Source organism: Pristiophorus japonicus, chromosome 19 (genome assembly GCF_044704955.1).
Source record: "Pristiophorus japonicus isolate sPriJap1 chromosome 19, sPriJap1.hap1, whole genome shotgun sequence".
Classification (NCBI taxonomy): Eukaryota; Metazoa; Chordata; class Chondrichthyes; family Pristiophoridae; genus Pristiophorus; species Pristiophorus japonicus.
In genome coordinates, this window is record NC_091995.1 from 27,185,998 (window position 1) to 27,209,587 (window position 23,590).

The 23,590-nt window shown below is 55.4% G+C and overlaps 1 long non-coding RNA gene across 1 annotated transcript; it reads left to right on the forward strand.

Moving 5' to 3' along the window:
• The first annotated feature begins 377 nt into the window (after positions 1-377).
• On the forward strand, positions 378-6,261 carry LOC139229809 (uncharacterized). Its single transcript, XR_011587813.1, has 4 exons — positions 378-522; positions 834-882; positions 3,587-3,648; positions 3,842-6,261. It is a non-coding gene; the product is annotated as an uncharacterized lncRNA (long non-coding RNA).
• The last annotated feature ends 17,329 nt before the right edge of the window (positions 6,262-23,590 follow it).

Sequence of the window (23,590 nt, forward strand, 5' to 3'; positions counted from 1 at the left end):
GTGTGTTTCAATTTAATTTTTATGTGTTTTAAAACCCTTACACTGGTAAAAGTAAGCTATGCGCCTGCTTTTACCAGGGGAGTTTGAAGGACATTCACTGGGCAAGAGTTGGGCAAATAGTCCAATCTCTCCGGGGAGTGTTCTTCTCCTGGGATGTCGAGGATCTGTAACGCCCCGAAAACTTTGCGAGGCCTCGCCAGCTCCCTGCGTACTTGGTACGGACCAGAGAGGCCATTTCACGCGGGTAATTAGAGTTGAGGTACAGATCCGCCAGAATCGAATTGAATCGCGGAATAAGCTCGAGGGGCTGCATGGACTCTGTCTGTTCGCGATGTTTAGCCACAGCCGGGAAGGCGGAAACCTGCATTGCTGAAAGTTGTCTGACTCGCCCCACCTCTGCATAGTGGGAGGAGTTGAGTGTTTAAATAAATCGTGTATTCATCCAGCATCTACACCACAGGAGCTCAACTCAGCGCTGGTCGGATCCCGCTTCACAAATTCCGGCTTCACTCCGACTGTTGGGTGAGTCACTTTACTTTCACAAGCACTGAATATTAGCGCCAGATCTGTGAGCGGGAGGTTCTGTCAAAGACTGGTCCAACCTTTAGCTCCGTACAGCCGGTTGGAGCCGCGCTGAGCGGCGGGACTGATGGGCTTTAATGATATTAAGGTTCAAATACTTCATTGTAATGTGTAACCGAGCAATGGGCCAGTGCTTCATTACAGTCAGGGGCTGATCCGATCACACGGACCTGCGGGACTCGCTTCACTTAGTTTAAGATCATTGAATCAATGTGGCACATGACTGAATGTATTTACTGTATTATTTACAGAGAATTCGGAGACAAATCCTTGGGCGTCAATTGTACGACCATTAAAAAGGTAAATGGAATAGTTTATGTGCAAAGGATTCTCTGTCCGTCTGTAGGAGAAGGGGCGGTTTGCGGGGCTCCTGGATCTGGGCAGGTTCTGGGAATGTGGATCGTCTGATTGGAAATGACCAAACTCGGAAGAGGATTGGTCAAATTGGTCCGAACAAGCTCCTCCCTCTGTGAAAGGTTCCAGAGAAACTATTTATAAATCAGCAATAAGTAAAGAATGTGGACACAGCTGTTCCTCACAAAGCACATCCTGTTTGTACTCCCTCGGGATACGATGAGGAAACATGATAGCAGAGACAGAGTGTGAGTGAGTGAGCGAAACAGAGAGTGAGTGAGAGAGAGAGAGAGAGAGAGAGAGAAACAGAGAGTGAGTGAGAGAGAGAGAGAGAGAAACAGAGAGTGAGTGAGAGACAGACAGAGAGTGAGTGAGAGAGAGAGAGAGAGAGAAACAGAGTGAGTGAGAGAGAGAAACAGAGTGAGTAAGTGAGAGAGAGAGTGGGAGAAATAGAGAGTGAGAGAGAGAGACAGAGAGTGAGTGAGAGAAATAGATAGTGAGTGAGAGAGAGACAGAGCGAGAGAGAGAGTGAGTGAGAGAGAGAGAGTGAGTGAGAGACAGATAGAGTGAGTGAGAGACAGATAGAGTGAGTGAGAGACAGACAGTGAGAGAGAGAGACAGTGAGAGAGAGAGACAGAGAGAGTGAGAGAGACAGACAGAGTGTGTCGAAATCTCGACCTCCGAAAAGAATGACTCCGACACTTACAGCTCCGGTAGAAGTTTCCTTTTTAATTTACTTGCTCGCAAGGGGTAGGTCACACTCAGTCAAGGGCTAAGTGAACACCTCCGAAATGCTTCAGTTTAACAAGATATTTATACAGTAAAACCAAAGTTCTGGCCTCTCCCTGTGTATTGCTCTGTCTCACAGTCAGTGAATACAGATAAAGAGTTAATTACTATATCCTGGTCCTGACATGGTTTACAGATATTTCCTTTTGTCAGGGTAATCAGGAAGCCAAACGGCCATTACTCCATGAGTCATAGGTAATGGGCTATCACCTGTCTTGTATTGTGTCAGGATTGTTCCAATATCCTGGTCAGTTTATCTGTTTGCATCAAATGAATGAGGTCTCGGAAAGAGATAATGGCTAGAAGATAAGGGTGGGGTGACATGGAACTCCTGTAGTGTAGACAATAGGAGAGCACCATGGGGGGGTTACTTGTCTCAGCATGACTTGTCTCCTAGCTGTCTGATGGCCATCAGCCATCTAACAGCAGGTTTAGCTGTTTATGCAAGCTGACTGCTAAAATGCAGAAAGTTCTGGAAGGGCCAGGACTCCATTTTAATCAAAAGGCACACAAATACCGTATGGTATCAGCTTAGATAAAAATACTTTCCACAAGTGAGAGAGACAGACAGAGTGAGAGAGAGACAGACAGAGTGAGAGAGACAGACAGAGTGAGAGAGACAGAGTGAGTGAGAGAGAGACAGACAGAGAGAGAGAGACAAAGTGAGTGAATGAGAGAGAGACAGAGAGTGAGTGAGAGAGACAGTGAGTGGGAATGAGTGAGAGAAAGAGAGTGAGTGAGAGACAGACAGAGAGAGAGAGAGACAAAGTGAGTGAATGAGAGAGAGACAGAGAGTGAGTGAGGGAGACAGTGAGTGGGAATGAGTGAGAGAAAGAGAGTGAGTGAGAGAGACAGAGAGAGAGAGACAAAGTGAGTGAATGAGAGAGAGACAGAGAGTGAGTGAGAGAGACAGTGAGTGGGAATGAGTGAGAGAAAGAGAGTGAGTGAGAGACAGAGAGTGAGTGAAAGAGACAGAGTGAGAGAGAGAGAGACAGAGTGAGTGAGAGAGAGACAGAGAGTGAGTGAGAGACAGAGTGAGTGAGAGACAGACAGAGTGAGTGAGAGAGAGAGACAGAGTGAGAGAGAGACAGATAGTGAGTGAGAGACAGACAGACAGTGAGTGAGAGAGACAGAGTGAGTGAAAGACAGAGAGTGAGTGAGAGACAGAGTGAGAGACAGACAGTGAGAGAGAGAGACAGTGAGAGAGAGAGACAGAGAGAGAGAGACAGAGAGAGAGACAGAGTGAGTGAAAGACAGAGAGTGAGTGAGAGACAGAGTGAGAGACAGACAGTGAGAGAGAGAGACAGTGAGAGAGAGAGACAGAGAGAGAGAGACAGAGAGAGTGAGAGAGACAGAGAGTGAGTGAGAGAGACAGACAGAGAGTGAGAGAGAGAGACAAAGTGAGTGAATGAGAGAGAGACAGAGAGTGAGTGAGAGAGACAGAGTGAGTGAGAGAGAGAGACAGCGAGTGAGTGAGAGACAGACAGAGTGAGTGAGAGAGACACAGAGTGAGAGAGAGACAGATAGTCAGTGAGTGAGAGACAGACAGACAGTGAGTGAGAGAGACAGAGAGTGAGTGAAAGACAGAGTGAGTGAGACACAGAGTGAGTGAGAGACAGACAGAGTGAGTGAGAGAGAGAGACAAAGAGTGAGAGAGAGACAGATAGTCAGTGAGTGTGGGACAGACAGACAGTGAGTGAGAGAGAGACAGGGACAAAGTGAATGAATGAGAGAGACAGAGTGAGTGAAAGAGAGACAGAGAGTGAGTGTGAGAGACAGAGAGTGAGTATGAGAGTGACAGAGAGAGAGAGTGAGAATATATGTCAGGGAGTGACATTAACATTTAGTACATTTATTACAGCTAAAAATGACACAAAGAAACAATACCCGAAATGCCAGGTTGCAAAATCCCATTTGGAGAAGGTATGATATTTTCAGTAATATATCAATAGCTAAAGTGTATGCAAAACCTTCGGGTTTCTGGAGTTTGAAAGTGGTGATTGGGGCTCGGTGAATTTATTGAGACATACCGGAGTCATTCGCTGACCATTCATGCTGAGTTCGGAGAACGTCGACCCTCGATTTGCAGCCCCCTAATTATCTCTCGTTCTTTCAGGTTTCGCGAGCTGTTCCTGGCAGTCAGTGTCTCCGCCTTTTTGGATCGGTGCATGGAAGAGAAATATGGGAAGCCGAAGCTGTCGACGTGATAGACGCGATGGAAACCGCGACTCACCAGACGCAGGAATGTCTCCCACACACTCAAACCGAGAGAGCAAAGGGGAAGGTTAAGAGGGGGAGGGGGAGAGTACAGGTTGTTAATAAGAGCGAGTTTATTCAGGTGGAGAGAGACAGAATGAGAGAGAGCGAGACAGTGGCTGGAAGCTCAGTGGGGAAAATGCTGCTAAGGATAGACTGACGGACAGAAAGGAGGCTGGAATAACCCACTCGGGTGAGGAGCTGAGATTGAGGCGGAGTACCCGGGTACTGCATGACACGCCCCTCACAGCATTCACCGCCTCGACAATCCTTAGCCCAGGGTTTGCACAGCTTGGAATTTGCACTAATATTACTGTTGGGCGGTGTGACAAATGTGAAATAAAAACAGAAAAATATGGGAAACATTCAACAGGTTAACATCTGTGGCGAGAGCGAAACTAGATTGAACCTTGCATGTCGATGAAATTTGGTCAGAACACAATTGTAACTTGGGGAGGATGGACCATACTTGAATGTGTAAAATGGACAGAGAGCTGAAAGTGGGCTTCCTCACTCCCGCCCCCCGCCATATAACCAAGAGTGGAGACTAAATAGATGGAGATCCAGGGAAGAACGAGAGGGGAGAGTGTGTGTGTGTGGGATACATTCCAACATTTAACAGTGGGGTGCGGTTTCACCATCTGCAAATATTTGCCATCTATGCTATTCAAATATTTAATTCCGCTTTTTTCCACATTCTGCTCAAAATCATTTCTGTTGTCAAGCTCCTGGTTGTCAATTTCTGCACAGTGTTAATTGCCTTAAATGGCTGGATTTTGAAAAATTAAAGCTTCAATCGGAGGCCAGTCAATTAATTCGACTCGTGCCATGATCGTCAACACTCCCAAGGTTTTTTTTCCGTTCGTGGGATGTGGGCATCGCTGGCAAGGCTGGCATTTATTGCCCATCCCTTATTGCCCTGGAGAAGGTGGTGCTGAACCACCTTCTTGAACCGCTGCAGTCCGTGTGGTGAAGGTACTCCCACAGTGCTCACTTTGTCGTAGCGGTTTGGTACAACTGAATGGCTTGCTCGACCATTTCAGAGGGCAGTTAAGAATCAACCATATTGCTGTGGAGGCTGGGTCATTGAATATATTTAAGGCAGAGATAGACAGATTTTTGAGCGATTAAGGGAGTAAAGGGTTATGGTGAGCGGGCAGGGAAGTGGAGCTGAGTCACGATGAGATCAGCCATGATCTTATTAAATGATGGAGCAGGCTTGAGGGGCCAAATGGCCTACTCCTGCTCCTATTTCTTATGTTCTCATGCTGTGGGTCTGGAGTCACATATAAGCCATACCGGGTAAGGACGGCAGGTTTCCTTCGCTAATGGACATTACTGAACCAGATGGGATTTGAGTGCAGGGTGAAGCTCTCTCACTGCTCACCAATGCTACAGTTCCTGTGTATGTGCAGCCTGAACGCAGAATCCAGGCTCGGTCTGACATTGAAGCAAAGAAGAATGGGCCTCCTTAAAAGAGACCCTCACTCAAATGATATGGGCGGGCGGGGGACGTTTGTGGACCTGGAGAAGGTTACAGAGATAGGGACCACTGATAAATGTGGCCTAGGCCAGGTGGCAGGCACTGGAAATGATCCCGCCATCCCGAGATCTCTGTGCTCCTCTAATTCTGCCCTCTTGCAGATCCCCGATTTTAAACATCATACCATTGGGGACTGTGCATTCAACTGCCAAGGTCCTAACCTCTGGAATTCCCTCCCTGGAATGCTCCGCCTCTCTCTCCTCCTTTAAGTCGCTCCCTAAATCCTACCTCTTTGACCAAGCTTTTGGTCATCTGTTCTAATATCTCCATATCTGGCGCGTTGTCAAAGTTATCTTATAATACTCCTGTGAAGCGTCTTGGCATGTTAAACTACATTAAAGGCGTTATATAAATACAAGTTGTTGTTGGTGTGCATTTTACCATTTTTGGGGCATGAAACAGGGGCACGAGATCCTGAATTTCAATGGTCATCACCATATTGGTGTTCACAGTTTTTACACTGTCTGAACTCAGTGGGGGCTCACTTCACACATGTAAAGGAGGAGCCTGCACCAGATTCAGGAAAATCATGCAAAGTCGTGTGAAGGGCGAGTTGGAGCATGTATGGTGAGAAGTTTAAGAGGTGCAGCTTTTAGAAATTGGTGTCTGGCAGTGGTGCTAAATGAACGCCTGATATTCACAGCGCCTGACATTCAGTTCCACTGATAACTTTTATCGTTTCCTTTCTGTCGATGCATTAATTACAGAAAACAAAATAAAACATATTGTTGCTAAAACTGCTCCACAAGTTGTTTCTTTGCAAGGGAAGCCGTGAAACTTGCAATCATTCCCAGCACAAAATCAGAAGAGGGAGATGTTTCAGAATCACTGCTGGGGGAGTGGGAGTCAGTGGCGGGGTGTGGGGGGGGGGGGTGCGGAGAGAGTCAGTGCGGGGGGAGAGGGTCACTGAGGGGGGGAGTCAGTGCGAGGGGAGAGGGTCACTGCCAGGGGAGTGGGAGTCACTGCGTGGGTGGGGGGGAGTCACTGCAGAGGTGGGGGGGAATCAGTGCAGGGGGGAGAGACTCATTGTGGGGGGAAGTCAGTGTGGGGGAGAGAGTCACTGAGGGGGGAGAGTCACTGAGGGGGGGAGAGCGTCACTGGGGGGGGGGGGGAGTCAGTGTGAGGGGAGAGGGTCACTGCCAGGGGAGTGGGAGTCACTGCGGGGGTGGGGGGGAGTCAGTGTGGGGGAGAGAGTCACTGAGGGGGGGAGAGTTTCACTGAGGGGGGAGAGTCACTGAGGGGGAGGGGGAGAGTCACTCAGCGGGGAGAGTTACTGAGGGGAAAGAGTCCCTGAGGGGGGAGAGAGCCCCTGAGGGTGGAGAGAGTCACTGAGGGGGGGGAGAGAGTCACTGAGGGGGAGAGAGTCACTAAGGAGGGGAGAGAGTCACTGAGAGGGGGGAATCACTGAGAGGGGAGAGTCATTGAGGGGGAGAGAGAGTCACTAAGGGGAGAGAGAGTCATTGAGGGGAGAGAGAGTCATTGAGGGGGGAGCATCACTGGGGGGGGAGAGAGTCATGGGGGAGAGAATCACTGAGGGGGGAGAGTCACTGACGGGGGGGAGGAATCACTGAGCGGGGAGAGAGTCACTAAGGAGGGGAGAGAGTCACTGATGGGGGGAGAATCACTGAGAGGGGAGAGAGTCACTGAGGGGGTAGAGAGTCACTGATGGGGAGAGAGTCACTGATGGGGGAGAGAGTCACTGAGGGGGTAGAGAGTCACTGATGGGGAGAGAGTCACTGATGGGGGAGAGAGTCACTGATGGGGGAGAGAGTCACTGAGGGGGGAGAGGGTCACTGATGGGGAGAGAGTCACTGATGGGGGAGAGAGTCACTGAGGGGGTAGAGAGTCACTGATGGGGAGAGAGTCACTGATGGGGGAGAGAGTCACTGATGGGGGAGAGAGTCACTGAGGGGGGAGAGGGTCACTGATGGGGAGATAGTCACTGATGGGGGAGAGAGTCACTGAGGGGAGAGAGAGTCAATAATGGGGGAGAGAGTCACTGAGGGCTGTAGAATTTATCAATAATTCACAAAGATTCCTGGTACCTTTCCCCTGCAGAGGAGAAGAATCCCTTTCTGGATTTTTAAAATGGAAGGAAAAACTTCGGGACACAAATGAGTTTAAAGCGGGAGACGAGGCCTGCAGGGGATAAAAGGGGATGCATTCATGGAGACCAACCCCCAGTGTTTGGACTCAAAGGAAAGAGAATTTAATTTGGAACTATCTACCAGAAAGTTTGAAATCTTAAATGCACATGGACAAAACTACGAACCTACGAACTTTAATCGAATTTGGGATTTTTAAAAGATGAATGTTGGGTCTGCAAGAAAATGGGTAGGGTCAATCTCTAAAGGGCTAGTTTGGGCATTGGAGCTAATCATATTATCTGGGAATTGTTTACCCTCGAAACCTGCCCCTAGAAAACATTAGCATTTAAACAATCGACCATGGAAGAAACATTATCACCCCACCCAGAGGACCCAAATGTCACATACATATTCCAACGCCTTTTCAAAAGGCATAGAAATATCTGTCTCAGGCCAGACTAGCACAATGGACGAGAGCTCATCAACTTCGAAAAGCCTATTAACGCCAGATTAAAACCACTTAATCAAGTTTCAGTTAGCTGGGCTGCAAATTCAAAACAAAAAGAGCTGGGCCAGATTTTGGTGGGAGATAAGGAAGCCTTTTTGGGGTATATCTATTCCCAGTTTTACCAGGAAAAGGCGCAGATTCGAAGACAGACACAGACACAAACAGCCGGAGCTGGGGTGTGAAGAAATGGAGCAGTGAAGGAAACTACTAGAACTCATCAAGAACTGACCGAGCACGAGGCCACGAAACGGAAGGTTGTCAGCAACCAAATGGACAACCACTCTACAATCTACTTCTGAATGACCCAACGGGTGAGAAATTACCAAATAGGACTAACTTAAACTATTCCTAACCAAAGAAAGTGGGTATTTACCCCATACATCCAAAACGCAATTTACCGCATCAACGGACTTACCCCAACCGAAGACTACGCAGTCCGAAGTCCTCTCCTCTGTCCGGGGTACGGCTCACCTAGAAGGCCAAGTGCAGTGAACCCCGAAACTGCGATTCACCGGGAACTGTCAAAAAGGGATTGGTGAACATAGCCCCTGATCCCCCAGAGCTATAACTTAGTTAGTTAGGGGAATTGGGAGGGTGGAGGCCGGGATAACTTGTGTAAATGTATCTGCATTCTCCTCTTTACCCCATTTAGAGTTTAAGCTGTATTCTTTTCCCCGCAGGCTGTAATTTGACATTTTATTCAATGTGTTGTACCCCTCAGTGTGTATTGGTATTACTATTCTGGGTGTGATATTAAAGGTGTGCCTTTTACTTCTTTTTAAACACAATAAAGCCATACCTGCTTCCTACCTTGAAACCGATTGTCTGTCCAAGTCTGTCACAGTCCCTTCATAATTCCAGTGTCTAGAACCAAGGGTGTGGGAGCAATTCGGAACCGCTCATATAAAGTCAGAAGGGAAAGCTGACCCCCTGAAAACCGCCCCTTACAGTGGGGAGAGAGTCACTGAGGGGGAGGTGGCATGGAGGGGGGAGAGTCACTGAGGAGAAAGAGTCACTGAGGGGGAGGGGGAGAGTCACTGAGGGGGGAGAGAGTCACTGAGGGGGGAGAGAGTCACTGAGGGGGGAGAGAGTCACTGAGGGGCGGAGGGGGAGAGTCACTGAGGGGGGGAGAGAGTGACAGAGGGGAGAGTCAATGAGGGAGAGAGAGTCACTGAGGGGGGAGAGAGTCACCGAGGGGGGAGAGAGTCACTGAGGGGCGGGGGAGAGTCACTGAGTGGGGGGGGGGGAGTGACAGAGGGGAGAGTGAATGAGGGAGAGAGAGTCACTGAGGGGGGAGAGAGTCACTGAGGGGGCTGAGAGTCACTGAGGGGGGGAGAGAGTGAAAGAGGGGAGAGTCAATGAGGGAGAGAGAGAGTCACTGAAGGGGGGGGGGCGGAGAGAGTGACAGAGGGGAGAGTGAATGAGGGACAGAGAGTCACTGAGGGGGCTGAGAGTCACTGAGGGGGGAGAGAGTGAAAGAGGGGAGAGTCAATGAGGGAAAGAGAGAGTCACTGAGGGGGGAGAGAGTCAGTGAGAGGGGAGAAAGTCATTGAAGGGGGAGAGAGTCACTGAGGTGGGGGGGGAGTCACTGAGGGGAGAGAGTCACTGAGGGGGGAGTGAGTCACTGAGCGGGGAGAGTCACTGAGGGGGGAGAGAGTCACTGAGGGGGGAGAGAGTCACTGAGGGAGAGAGAGTCACTGAGGGGGAAGAGTCACTGAGGGGGGAGAGAGTCACTGAAGGGGGTGAGTCACTGAGGGGGAGAGAGTCACTGAGGGGGGAGTGAGTCACTGAGGGGGGTGGGACACTGAGGGGAGAGAGAGTCACTGAGGGGAGAGAGAGTCACTGAGGGGGGAGGGGGTCACGGAAGGGGGAGGGAGTTACTGAAGGGAGAGAGAGTCACTGAGAGGGAGAGAATCACTGAGGGCGGGAGATAGTCATGGAGGGGGGGTAAAGTCACTGAGGGGGGAGCGGGTCTCTGAGGGGTAGAGAGTCACTGAGGTGGGAGAGAGTCACTGAGGGGGGAGAGAGTCTCTGAGGGGAAGAGAGTCACTGAAGGGGGAGAGAGTCACTGAGGGGAGAGAGTCACTGAGGGGAGAGAGTCACTGAGGTGGGAGAGAGTCACTGAGGGGGGAGAGAGTCTCTGAGGGGAAGAGAGTCACTGAAGGGGGAGAGAGTCACTGAGGGGAGAGAGTCACTGAGGGGGGAGAGAGTCACTGAGGGGAGAGAGTCACTGAGGGGAGAGAGTCACTGAGGGGGGGCGAGAGTCACTGAGGGGAGAGAGTCACTGAGGGGGGAGAGAGTCACTGAGGGGGGAGAGTCACTGAGGGGGGCGAGAGTCACTGAGGGGAGAGAGTCACTGAGGGGAGAGAGAGTCACTGAGGGGAGAGAGTCACTGAGGTGGGAGAGAGTCACTGAGGGGAGAGAGTCTCTGAGGGGGGAGAGAGTCTCTGAGGGGAAGAGAGTCACTGAAGGGGGAGAGAGTCACTGAGGGGAGAGAGTCACTGAGGGGGGCGAGAGTCACTGAGGGGAGAGAGTCACTGAGGGGAGAGAGTCACTGAGGGGGAGAGAGTCACTGAGGGGAGAGAGTCACTGAGGGGGAGAGAGTCACTGAGGGGAGAGAGTCACTGAGGGGGGAGAGAGTCACTGAGGGGGGAGAGTCACTGAGGGGGGCGAGAGTCCCTGAGAGGAGAGAGTCACTGAGGGGGGAGAGAGTCACTGAGGGGGGAGGGTCACTGAGGGGGGAGAGAGTCACTGAGGGGAGAGAGTCACTGAGGGGGGAGAGAGTCACTGAGGGGGGAGAGTCACTGAGGGGGGCAAGAGTCACTGAGAGGAGAGAATCACTGAGGGGGGAGAGAGTCACTGAGGGGGGAGGGTCACTGAGTGGGTAGAGAGTCACTGAGAGGAGAGAGAGTCACTGAGGGGAGATTCACTGAGGAGGGAGAGTCACTGAGGGGGGAGAGTCACTGAGGGGGGAAAGAATCATTGAGGAGGGAGAGTCACGGAAGGGAGAGAGTCACTGAGGGAGGAGAGAGTCACTAAGGGGGGGAGAGTCACTGAGGGGAGAGAGTCACTAAGGGGGGGAGAGTCACTGAGGGCAGAGAGTCACTGAGGGGGTAGTGAGTCACTGAGGGGGAAGAGTCACTGAGGGAGGAGAGAGTCACTAAGGGGGGGAGAGTCACTGAGGGCAGAGAGTCACTGAGGGGGGGAGAGAGTCACTGAAGGGGGTGAGTCACTGAGGGGGGAAGAGATTCTGAGGGGGGAGAGAGTCATTGAGGGGGGAGAGTGTCACTGAGGGGAGATAGACACTGAGGGGGGAGAGAGTCACTGAGGAGGCGAGAGCCAGTGAGGGGGAGAGAATCACTGAGGGGGGAAGAGAATCACAGAAGGGGGGAGAGTGTCACTGAGAGGGGGAGAGTGTCACTGAGGGGGGGAGAGTGTCACTGAGGGGGAGAGAGAATCACTGAGGGAAGAGAGAGTCTCTGAGGGAGTGAGAGAGTCACTTAGGCAAGACAGAGTCACAGAAGGGGGAGAGAGTCACTGAGTGGGGAGAGCTTCACTGAGGGGATGAGAGTCACTGAGGGGGGAGAGAGTCACTGAGGGGGATAGTGTCACCGAGAAGGGAGAGTGTCACTGAGGGGGGAGAGTCACTGATGGGGGAGAGAGCCACTGAGGGGGGAGAGAGTCAGTGCTGGCGGAGAGAGAGTCAGCGCTGGGGGAGAGAGATTCAGTGCTGGGGGAGAGTCAGTGCTGGGGGAGAGACTAAGTACGAGGGGAGAGAGTCAGAGCTGGGGGAGTGAGAGTCAGTGCTGTGGGAGAGAGAGTCCGTGTTGTGGGGGAGAGAGTCAGTGCTGGGGGAGAGAGTCAGTGCTGGGGGAGGGGAGAGTCTGTGCTGCAGGAGAGAGCCAGTGCTGGGGAGAGAGAGTCAATGCTGGTGGAGAGAGAGTCAGTGCTGTGGTAGAGAGTCACTGCTGGGGGAGAGAGAGCCAGTGCTGGGGGAGAGAGAATCAGTGCTGGGGGAGAGAGAATCAGTGCTGGGGAGAGAGAGTCAGTGCTGGGGGAGAGAGAGTCAGTGCTGGGGGAGAGAGAGTCAGTGCTGGATGAGAGAGAGTCAGTGCTGGTGGAGAGAGAGTCAGTGCTGTGGTAGAGAGAGTCAGTGCTGGGGGAGAGAGAGAGGGTCAGTGCTGGGGAGAGATTCAGTGCTGGGGGAGAGAGAGTCAGTGGTGGGGGAGAGAGATTCTGTGCTGGGGGAGAGAGAGTCAGTGCTGGGCAGAGAGAGTCAGTGCTAGGGGAGAGTGTCAGTGCTGGGGGAGAGAGAATCAGTGCTGGAGGAGAGAGAGTCAGTGCTGGAGGAGAGAGAGAGTCAGTGCTGGTTGGAGAGTGTCAGTGCTGGGGGAGAGAGTCAGTGCTGGGGGAGAGAGAGTCAGTGCTGGGGGAGAGAGAGTCAGTGGTAGGGGAGAGAGTCAGTGCTGGGAGAGAGAGGCAGTGCTGGGGGAGAGAGAGTCAGTGCTGGGGGAGAGAGTCAGTGCTGGGGGAGAGAGAGTCAATGCTGGGGGAGAGAGAGTCAATTCCTGGGGAGAGAGTCAGTACTGGGGAGAGAGAGTCAGTGCTGGGGTAGTGAGTCAGTGCTGGGGGAGAGAGGTCAGTGCTGGGGGTGATAGAGTCAGTGCTGGGGGAGAGAGAGTCAGTGCAAGGGGAGAGAGAGTCAGTGCTAGGGGAGAGAGAGTCAGTGCTGGGGGAGAGAGAGTCAGTGCTGGGGAGAGTGTCAGTGCTGGGGGAGAGAGAGTCAGTGCTGGAGGAGAGAGAGTCAGTGCTGGAGGAGAGAGAGAGTCAGTGCTGGTTGGAGAGTGTCAGTGCTGGGGGAGAGTCAGTGCTGGGGGAGAGAGAGTCAGTGCTGGGGGAGAGAGAGTCAGTGGTAGGGGAGAGAGTCAGTGCTGGGGGAGAGAGAGGCAGTGCTGGGGGAGAGAGAGTCAGTGCTGGGGGAGAGAGTCAGTGCTGGGGGAGAGAGAGTCAATGCTGGGGGAGAGAGAGTCAATGCTGGGGGAGAGAGAGTCAATTCTGGGGGAGAGAGTCAGTACTGGGGAGACAGAGTCAGTGCTGGGGTAGAGAGTCAGTGCTGGGGGAGAGAGGTCAGTGCTGGGGGTGATAGAGTCAGTGCTGGGGGAGAGAGAGTCAGTGCTGGGGGAGAGAGAGTCAGTGCTGGTTGGAGAGTGTCAGTGCTGGGGGAGAGAGAGTCAGTGCTGGGGGAGAGAGAGTCAGTGCTGGGGGAGAGAGACTCAGTGTTGTGGGAGAGAGACTCAGTGCTGGGCAGAGAGTCAGTGCTGGGGGAGAGTGAGAGAGTCAGTCCTAGCGGAGAGAGACTAACTGCTGGGGGAGAGAGTCAGTGGTGGGGGAGAGAGTCAGAGCTGGAGGAGAGTGTCTGTGCTGGGGGAGAGAGAGTCTGTGCTGGGGGAGAGAGAGTCAGTGCTGGGCAGAGAGTCAGTGCTGGGGGAGAGAGAGTCAGTGGTGGGGGAGAGAGTCAGAGTTGGGGGAGAGAGTCAGTGCTGGGGGAGAGAGAGTCAGTGCTGCGGGAGTGAGAGTCAGTGATGGGGGAGAGAGTCAGAGTTGGGGGAGAGAGTCAGTGCTGGGGGAGAGAGAGTCAGTGCTGCGGGAGTGAGAGTCAGTGGTGGGGGAGAGAGTCATAGCTGGGGGAGAGAGAGTCAGTGCTGGGGGAGAGAGAGTCAGTGCTGCGGGATAGAGAGTCAGTGGTGGGGGAGAGAGTCAGAGCTGGGGGAGCGAGAGTCAGTGCTGGGGGAGAGAGAGTCAGTGCTGGGCTAGAGAGAGTCAGTGCTGGGGGAGAGAGAGTCAGTGCTGGGGGAGAGAGAGTCAGTGCTGGGGGAGTGAGTCAATGCTGGAGGAGAGAGAGTCAATGCTGGGGGAGAGAGAGTCAATGCTGGGGGAGAGAGAGTCAGTGCTGGGGGACAGAGTCAGTGCTGGGGGAGGGGAGAGTCTGTGCTGCAGGAGAGAGCCAGTGCTGGGGGAGAGTCAGTGCTGGGGGAGAGGGAGTCAGTGCTGGTTGGAGAGAGTCAGTGCTGGGGGAGAGAGAGACAGTGCTGGGGGAGAGAGAGTCAGTGCTGGGGGAGAGAGTCAGTGCTGGGGGAGAGAGAGTCAGTGCTGGGGGAGAGTCAGTGCTGGGGGAGAGAGTCAGTGCTGGGGGAGAGAGAGTCAGTGCTGGATGAGAGAGTCAGTGCTGGGGGAGAGAGTCAGTGCTGGGGGAGAGAGTCAGTGCTGTGGGAGAGAGAGTCAGTGCTGGGGGAGAGAGAGTCAGTGCTGGGGGAGTGAAAGTCAATGCTGGGGGAGAGAATCAGTGCTGGGGGAGAGAGAGTCAATGTTGTGGGAGAGAGTCAGAGCTGGGGAGAGAGAGTCAGTGCTGGGGGAGAGAGAGTCAGTGCTAGGGGAGATAGAGTCAGTGCTGGGGGAGTGAGAGTCAATGCTGGGGGAGAGAGAGTCACTGCTGGGGGAGAGAGAGTCAATGGTGGGGGAGAGAGTCAGTGCTGGGGAGAGAGCGTCAGTGCTGGGGGAGAGAGAGTCAGTGCTGGGGGAGAGAATCAGTGCTGGTGGAGAGAGAGTCAGTGCTGGTTGGAGAGAGTCAGTGCTGGGGGAGAGAGTGTCAGTGCTGGATGAGAGAGTCACTGCTGGGGGAGAGAGAGCCAGTGCTGGGGGAGAGAGAATCAGTGCTGGGGGAAAGAGTGTCAGTGCTTGGGGAGAGAGTGTCAGTGCTGGGGGAGAGTCAGTGCTGGGGGAGGAGAGTCAGTGCTGGGGGAGAGAGAGAGGGTCAGTGCTGGGGGAGAGATTCAGTGCTGGGGGAGAGAGAGTCAGTGGTGGGGGAGAGAGATTCTGTGCTGGGGGAGAGAGAGTCAGTGCTGGGCAGAGAGAAAGTGATGGGGGAGAGAGAGTCAGTGCTAGGGGAGAGAGAGTCAGTGCTGGGGAGAGTGTCAGTGCTGGGGGAGAGGGTCAGTGCTGGGGGAGAGAGAATCAGTGCTGGGGAGAGTGTCAGTGCTGGGGGAGAGGGTCAGTGCTGGGGGAGAGAGAGTCAGTGCTGGGGGAGAGAGAGTCAGTGCTGGGGAGAGTGTCAGTGCTGGGGGAGAGGGTCAGTGCTGGGGGAGAGAGAATCAGTGCTGGGGGAGAGAGAGTCAGTGGTAGGGGAGAGAGTCAGTGCTGGGGGAGAGAGTCAGTGCTAGGGGAGAGAGAGTCAGTGCTGGGGGAGAGAGAGTCAGTGCTGGGGAGAGTGTCAGTGCTGGGGGAGAGGGTCAGTGCTGGGGGAGAGAGAATCAGTGCTGGGGGAGAGAGAGTCAGTGGTAGGGGAGAGAGTCAGTCCTGGGGGAGAGAGAGTCAGTGCTGGGGGAGAGAGAGTCAGTGCTGGGGGAGAGAGTCAGTGCTGGGGGAGAGAGAGTCAATGCTGGGGGAGAGAGAGTCAATTCTGGGGGAGAGAGTCAGTACTGGGGAGAGAGAGTCAGTGCTGGGGTAGAGAGTCAGTGCTGGGGGAGAGAGGTCAGTGCTGGGGGTGATAGAGTCAGTGCTGGAGGAGAGAGAGTCAGTGCAAGGGGAGAGAGAGTCAGTGCTGGCGGAGAGAGAGTGCTGGGGAGAGTGTCAGTGCTGGGGGAGAGAGAGTCAGTGCTGGGGGAGAGAGTCAATGCTGGGGGAGAGAGAGTCAGTGCTGGAGGAGAGAGAGTCAGTGCTGGAGGAGAGAGAGTCAGTGCTGGAGGAGAGAGAGAGTCAGTGCTGGAGGAGAGAGAGTCAGTGCTGGAGGAGAGAGAGAGTCAGTGCTGGTTGGAGAGAGAGTCAGTGCTGGAGGAGAGAGAGAGTCAGTGCTGGTTGGAGAGTGTCAGTGCTGGGGGAGAGAGAGTCAGTGCTGGGGGAGAGAGAGTCAGTGCTGGGGGAGAGAGTCAGTTCTGGGGGAGAGAGAGTCAATGCAGGGGGAGAGAGAGCCAGTGCTGGGGGAGAGAGAATCAATGCTGGGGGAGAGAGAATCAGTGCTGGGGGAGAGAGAGTCAGTGCTGGGGGAGAGTCAGTGCTGGATGAGAGAGTCAATGCTGGTGGACAGAGAGTCAGTGCTGTGGTAGAGAGTCAGTGCTGTGGTAGAGAGTCAGTGCTGGGGGGGAGAGAGAGAGTCAGTGCTGGGGGAGAAAGAGTCAGTGCTGGGGGAGAGAGAGTCAGTGCTGGGGGAGAGAGTCAGTTCTGGGGGAGAGAGAGTCAATTCTGGGGGAGAGAGTCAGTACTGGGGAGAGAGAGTCAGTGCTGGGGTAGAGAGTCAGTGCTGGGGGAGAGAGGTCAGTGCTGGGGATGATAGAGTCAGTGCTGGGGGAGAGTGAGAGAGTCAGTCCTTGCGGAGAGAGACTAACTGCTGGGGGAGAGAGTCAGTACTGGGGGAGAGAGTCAGAGCTGGAGGAGAGTGTCTGTGCTGGGGGAGAGAGAGTCTGTGCTAGGGGAGAGAGAGTCAGTGCTGGGCAGAGAGTCAGTGCTGGGGGAGAGAGAGTCAGTGGTGGGGGAGAGAGTCAGAGTTGGGGGAGAGAGTCAGTGCTGGGGGAGAGAGAGTCAGTGCTGGGGGAGGGAGAGTCAGTGGTGGGGAAGAGAGTCAGAGCTGGGGGAGAGAGAGTCAGTGCTGGGGGAGAGAGAGTCAGTGCTGCGGGATAGAGAGTCAGTGGTGGGGGAGAGAGTCAGAGCTGGGGGAGCGAGAGTCAGTGCTGGGGGAGAGAGAGTCACTGCTGGGGGAGAGAGAGTCAGTGCTGGGGGAGAGAGAGTCAGTGCTGGGGGAGAGAGAGTCAATGCTGGGGGAGAGAGTTAGTGCTGGGGGAGAGAGTCAGTGCAGGGTGAGGGAAGAGTCTGTGCTGCAGGAGAGAGCCAGTGCTGGGGGAGAGTCAGTGCTGGGGGAGAGGGAGTCAGTGCTGGATGGAGAGAGTCAGTGCTGGGGGAGAGAGAGACAGTGCTGGGGGAGAGAGAGTCAGTGCTGGGGGAGAGAGTCAGTGCTGGGGGAGAGAGAGTCAGTGCTGGGGGAGAGTCAGTGCTGGGGGAGAGAGTCAGTGCTGGTGGAGAGAGAGTCAGTGCTGGATGAGAGAGTCAGTGCTGGGGGAGAGAGTCAGTGCTGGGGGAGAGAGAGTCAGTGCTGGGGGAGAGAGAGTCAGTGCTGGGGGAGAGAGAGTCAGTGGTAGGGGAGAGAGTCAGTGCTGGGGGAGAGAGAGTCAATGCTGGGGGAGAGAGAGTCAGTGCTGGGGGAGAGAGTCAGTGCTGGGGGAGAGAGAGTCAATGCTGGGGGAGAGAGAGTCAATTCTGGGGGAGAGAGTCTGTACTGGGGAGAGAGAGTCAGTGCTGGTGTAGAGAGTCAGTGCTGGGGGAGAGAGGTCAGTGCTGGGGGTGATAGAGTCAGTGCTGGGGGAGAGAGAGTCAGTGCTAGGGGAGAGAGAGTCAGTGCTGGGGGAGAGAGAGTCAGTGCTGGGGAGAGTGTCAGTGCTGGGGGAGAGATAGTCAGTGCTGGGGGAGAGAGAGTCAGTGCTGGGGGAGAGTCAGTGCTGGGGGTGATAGAGTCAGTGCTGGGGGAGAGTGAGAGAGTCAGTCCTTGCGGAGAGAGACTAACTGCTGGGGGAGAGAGTCAGTGCTGGGGGAGAGAGTCAGAGCTGGAGGAGAGTGTCTGTGCTGGGGGAGAGAGAGTCTGTGCTAGGGGAGAGAGAGTCAGTGCTGGGCAGAGAGTCAGTGCTGGTGGAGAGAGAGTCAGTGCTGGTTGGAGAGAGTCAGTGCTGGGGGAGAGAGTGTCAGTGCTGGATGAGAGAGTCACTGCTGGGGGAGAGAGAGCCAGTGCTGGGGGAGAGAGAATCAGTGCTGGGGGAAAGAGTGTCAGTGCTTGGGGAGAGAGTGTCAGTGCTGGGGGAGAGTCAGTGCTGGGGGAGGAGAGTCAGTGCTGGGGGAGAGAGAGAGGGTCAGTGCTGGGGGAGAGATTCAGTGCTGGGGGAGAGAGAGTCAGTGGTGGGGGAGAGAGATTCTGTGCTGGGGGAGAGAGAGTCAGTGCTGGGCAGAGAGAAAGTGATGGGGGAGAGAGAGTCAGTGCTAGGGGAGAGAGAGTCAGTGCTGGGGAGAGTGTCAGTGCTGGGGGAGAGGGTCAGTGCTGGGGGAGAGAGAATCAGTGCTGGGGAGAGTGTCAGTGCTGGGGGAGAGGGTCAGTGCTGGGGGAGAGAGAGTCAGTGCTGGGGGAGAGAGAGTCAGTGCTGGGGAGAGTGTCAGTGCTGGGGGAGAGGGTCAGTGCTGGGGGAGAGAGAATCAGTGCTGGGGGAGAGAGAGTCAGTGGTAGGGGAGAGAGTCAGTGCTGGGGGAGAGAGTCAGTGCTAGGGGAGAGAGAGTCAGTGCTGGGGGAGAGAGAGTCAGTGCTGGGGAGAGTGTCAGTGCTGGGGGAGAGGGTCAGTGCTGGGGGAGAGAGAATCAGTGCTGGGGGAGAGAGAGTCAGTGGTAGGGGAGAGAGTCAGTCCTGGGGGAGAGAGAGTCAGTGCTGGGGGAGAGAGAGTCAGTGCTGGGGGAGAGAGTCAGTGCTGGGGGAGAGAGAGTCAATGCTGGGGGAGAGAGAGTCAATTCTGGGGGAGAGAGTCAGTACTGGGGAGAGAGAGTCAGTGCTGGGGTAGAGAGTCAGTGCTGGGGGAGAGAGGTCAGTGCTGGGGGTGATAGAGTCAGTGCTGGAGGAGAGAGAGTCAGTGCAAGGGGAGAGAGAGTCAGTGCTGGCGGAGAGAGAGTGCTGGGGAGAGTGTCAGTGCTGGGGGAGAGAGAGTCAGTGCTGGGGGAGAGAGTCAATGCTGGGGGAGAGAGAGTCAGTGCTGGAGGAGAGAGAGTCAGTGCTGGAGGAGAGAGAGTCAGTGCTGGAGGAGAGAGAGAGTCAGTGCTGGAGGAGAGAGAGTCAGTGCTGGAGGAGAGAGAGAGTCAGTGCTGGTTGGAGAGAGAGTCAGTGCTGGAGGAGAGAGAGAGTCAGTGCTGGTTGGAGAGTGTCAGTGCTGGGGGAGAGAGAGTCAGTGCTGGGGGAGAGAGAGTCAGTGCTGGGGGAGAGAGTCAGTTCTGGGGGAGAGAGAGTCAATGCAGGGGGAGAGAGAGCCAGTGCTGGGGGAGAGAGAATCAATGCTGGGGGAGAGAGAATCAGTGCTGGGGGAGAGAGAGTCAGTGCTGGGGGAGAGTCAGTGCTGGACGAGAGAGTCAATGCTGGTGGACAGAGAGTCAGTGCTGTGGTAGAGAGTCAGTGCTGTGGTAGAGAGTCAGTGCTGGGGGGGAGAGAGAGAGTCAGTGCTGGGGGAGAAAGAGTCAGTGCTGGGGGAGAGAGAGTCAGTGCTGGGGGAGAGAGTCAGTTCTGGGGGAGAGAGAGTCAATTCTGGGGGAGAGAGTCAGTACTGGGGAGAGAGAGTCAGTGCTGGGGTAGAGAGTCAGTGCTGGGGGAGAGAGGTCAGTGCTGGGGATGATAGAGTCAGTGCTGGGGGAGAGTGAGAGAGTCAGTCCTTGCGGAGAGAGACTAACTGCTGGGGGAGAGAGTCAGTACTGGGGGAGAGAGTCAGAGCTGGAGGAGAGTGTCTGTGCTGGGGGAGAGAGAGTCTGTGCTAGGGGAGAGAGAGTCAGTGCTGGGCAGAGAGTCAGTGCTGGGGGAGAGAGAGTCAGTGGTGGGGGAGAGAGTCAGAGTTGGGGGAGAGAGTCAGTGCTGGGGGAGAGAGAGTCAGTGCTGGGGGAGGGAGAGTCAGTGGTGGGGAAGAGAGTCAGAGCTGGGGGAGAGAGAGTCAGTGCTGGGGGAGAGAGAGTCAGTGCTGCGGGATAGAGAGTCAGTGGTGGGGGAGAGAGTCAGAGCTGGGGGAGCGAGAGTCAGTGCTGGGGGAGAGAGAGTCACTGCTGGGGGAGAGAGAGTCAGTGCTGGGGGAGAGAGAGTCAGTGCTGGGGGAGAGAGAGTCAATGCTGGGGGAGAGAGTTAGTGCTGGGGGAGAGAGTCAGTGCAGGGTGAGGGAAGAGTCTGTGCTGCAGGAGAGAGCCAGTGCTGGGGGAGAGTCAGTGCTGGGGGAGAGGGAGTCAGTGCTGGATGGAGAGAGTCAGTGCTGGGGGAGAGAGAGACAGTGCTGGGGGAGAGAGAGTCAGTGCTGGGGGAGAGAGTCAGTGCTGGGGGAGAGAGAGTCAGTGCTGGGGGAGAGTCAGTGCTGGGGGAGAGAGTCAGTGCTGGTGGAGAGAGAGTCAGTGCTGGATGAGAGAGTCAGTGCTGGGGGAGAGAGTCAGTGCTGGGGGAGAGAGAGTCAGTGCTGGGGGAGAGAGAGTCAGTGCTGGGGGAGAGAGAGTCAGTGGTAGGGGAGAGAGTCAGTGCTGGGGGAGAGAGAGTCAATGCTGGGGGAGAGAGAGTCAGTGCTGGGGGAGAGAGTCAGTGCTGGGGGAGAGAGAGTCAATGCTGGGGGAGAGAGAGTCAATTCTGGGGGAGAGAGTCTGTACTGGGGAGAGAGAGTCAGTGCTGGTGTAGAGAGTCAGTGCTGGGGGAGAGAGGTCAGTGCTGGGGGTGATAGAGTCAGTGCTGGGGGAGAGAGAGTCAGTGCTAGGGGAGTGAGAGTCAGTGCTGGGGGAGAGAGAGTCAGTGCTGGGGAGAGTGTCAGTGCTGGGGGAGAGATAGTCAGTGCTGGGGGAGAGAGAGTCAGTGCTGGGGGAGAGTCAGTGCTGGGGGTGATAGAGTCAGTGCTGGGGGAGAGTGAGAGAGTCAGTCCTTGCGGAGAGAGACTAACTGCTGGGGGAGAGAGTCAGTGCTGGGGGAGAGAGTCAGAGCTGGAGGAGAGTGTCTGTGCTGGGGGAGAGAGAGTCTGTGCTAGGGGAGAGAGAGTCAGTGCTGGGCAGAGAGTCAGTGCTGGTGGAGAGAGAGTCAGTGCTGGTTGGAGAGAGTCAGTGCTGGAGGAGAGAGTGTCAGTGCTGGATGAGAGAGTCACTGCTGGGGGAGAGAGAGCCAGTGCTGGGGGAGAGAGAATCAGTGCTGGGGGAAAGAGTGTCAGTGCTTGGGGAGAGAGTGTCAGTGCTGGGGGAGAGTCAGTGCTGGGGGAGGAGAGTCAGTGCTGGGGGAGAGAGAGAGGGTCAGTGCTGGGGGAGAGATTCAGTGCTGGGGGAGAGAGAGTCAGTGGTGGGGGAGAGAGATTCTGTGCTGGGGGAGAGAGAGTCAGTGCTGGGCAGAGAGAAAGTGATGGGGGAGAGAGAGTCAGTGCTAGGGGAGAGAGAGTCAGTGCTGGGGAGAGTGTCAGTGCTGGGGGAGAGGGTCAGTGCTGGGGGAGAGAGAATCAGTGCTGGGGAGAGTGTCAGTGCTGGGGGAGAGGGTCAGTGCTGGGGGAGAGAGAGTCAGTGCTGGGGGAGAGAGAGTCAGTGCTGGGGAGAGTGTCAGTGCTGGGGGAGAGGGTCAGTGCTGGGGGAGAGAGAATCAGTGCTGGGGGAGAGAGAGTCAGTGGTAGGGGAGAGAGTCAGTGCTGGGGGAGAGAGTCAGTGCTAGGGGAGAGAGAGTCAGTGCTGGGGGAGAGAGAGTCAGTGCTGGGGAGAGTGTCAGTGCTGGGGGAGAGGGTCAGTGCTGGGGGAGAGAGAATCAGTGCTGGGGGAGAGAGAGTCAGTGGTAGGGGAGAGAGTCAGTCCTGGGGGAGAGAGAGTCAGTGCTGGGGGAGAGAGAGTCAGTGCTGGGGGAGAGAGTCAGTGCTGGGGGAGAGAGAGTCAATGCTGGGGGAGAGAGAGTCAATTCTGGGGGAGAGAGTCAGTACTGGGGAGAGAGAGTCAGTGCTGGGGTAGAGAGTCAGTGCTGGGGGAGAGAGGTCAGTGCTGGGGGTGATAGAGTCAGTGCTGGAGGAGAGAGAGTCAGTGCAAGGGGAGAGAGAGTCAGTGCTGGCGGAGAGAGAGTGCTGGGGAGAGTGTCAGTGCTGGGGGAGAGAGAGTCAGTGCTGGGGGAGAGAGTCAATGCTGGGGGAGAGAGAGTCAGTGCTGGAGGAGAGAGAGTCAGTGCTGGAGGAGAGAGAGTCAGTGCTGGAGGAGAGAGAGAGTCAGTGCTGGAGGAGAGAGAGTCAGTGCTGGAGGAGAGAGAGAGTCAGTGCTGGTTGGAGAGAGAGTCAGTGCTGGAGGAGAGAGAGAGTCAGTGCTGGTTGGAGAGTGTCAGTGCTGGGGGAGAGAGAGTCAGTGCTGGGGGAGAGAGAGTCAGTGCTGGGGGAGAGAGTCAGTTCTGGGGGAGAGAGAGTCAATGCAGGGGGAGAGAGAGCCAGTGCTGGGGGAGAGAGAATCAATGCTGGGGGAGAGAGAATCAGTGCTGGGGGAGAGAGAGTCAGTGCTGGGGGAGAGTCAGTGCTGGATGAGAGAGTCAATGCTGGTGGACAGAGAGTCAGTGCTGTGGTAGAGAGTCAGTGCTGTGGTAGAGAGTCAGTGCTGGGGGGGAGAGAGAGAGTCAGTGCTGGGGGAGAAAGAGTCAGTGCTGGGGGAGAGAGAGTCAGTGCTGGGGGAGAGAGTCAGTTCTGGGGGAGAGAGAGTCAATTCTGGGGGAGAGAGTCAGTACTGGGGAGAGAGAGTCAGTGCTGGGGTAGAGAGTCAGTGCTGGGGGAGAGAGGTCAGTGCTGGGGATGATAGAGTCAGTGCTGGGGGAGAGTGAGAGAGTCAGTCCTTGCGGAGAGAGACTAACTGCTGGGGGAGAGAGTCAGTACTGGGGGAGAGAGTCAGAGCTGGAGGAGAGTGTCTGTGCTGGGGGAGAGAGAGTCTGTGCTAGGGGAGAGAGAGTCAGTGCTGGGCAGAGAGTCAGTGCTGGGGGAGAGAGAGTCAGTGGTGGGGGAGAGAGTCAGAGTTGGGGGAGAGAGTCAGTGCTGGGGGAGAGAGAGTCAGTGCTGGGGGAGGGAGAGTCAGTGGTGGGGAAGAGAGTCAGAGCTGGGGGAGAGAGAGTCAGTGCTGGGGGAGAGAGAGTCAGTGCTGCGGGATAGAGAGTCAGTGGTGGGGGAGAGAGTCAGAGCTGGGGGAGCGAGAGTCAGTGCTGGGGGAGAGAGAGTCACTGCTGGGGGAGAGAGAGTCAGTGCTGGGGGAGAGAGAGTCAGTGCTGGGGGAGAGAGAGTCAATGCTGGGGGAGAGAGTTAGTGCTGGGGGAGAGAGTCAGTGCAGGGTGAGGGAAGAGTCTGTGCTGCAGGAGAGAGCCAGTGCTGGGGGAGAGTCAGTGCTGGGGGAGAGGGAGTCAGTGCTGGATGGAGAGAGTCAGTGCTGGGGGAGAGAGAGACAGTGCTGGGGGAGAGAGAGTCAGTGCTGGGGGAGAGAGTCAGTGCTGGGGGAGAGAGAGTCAGTGCTGGGGGAGAGTCAGTGCTGGGGGAGAGAGTCAGTGCTGGTGGAGAGAGAGTCAGTGCTGGATGAGAGAGTCAGTGCTGGGGGAGAGAGTCAGTGCTGGGGGAGAGAGAGTCAGTGCTGGGGGAGAGAGAGTCAGTGCTGGGGGAGAGAGAGTCAGTGGTAGGGGAGAGAGTCAGT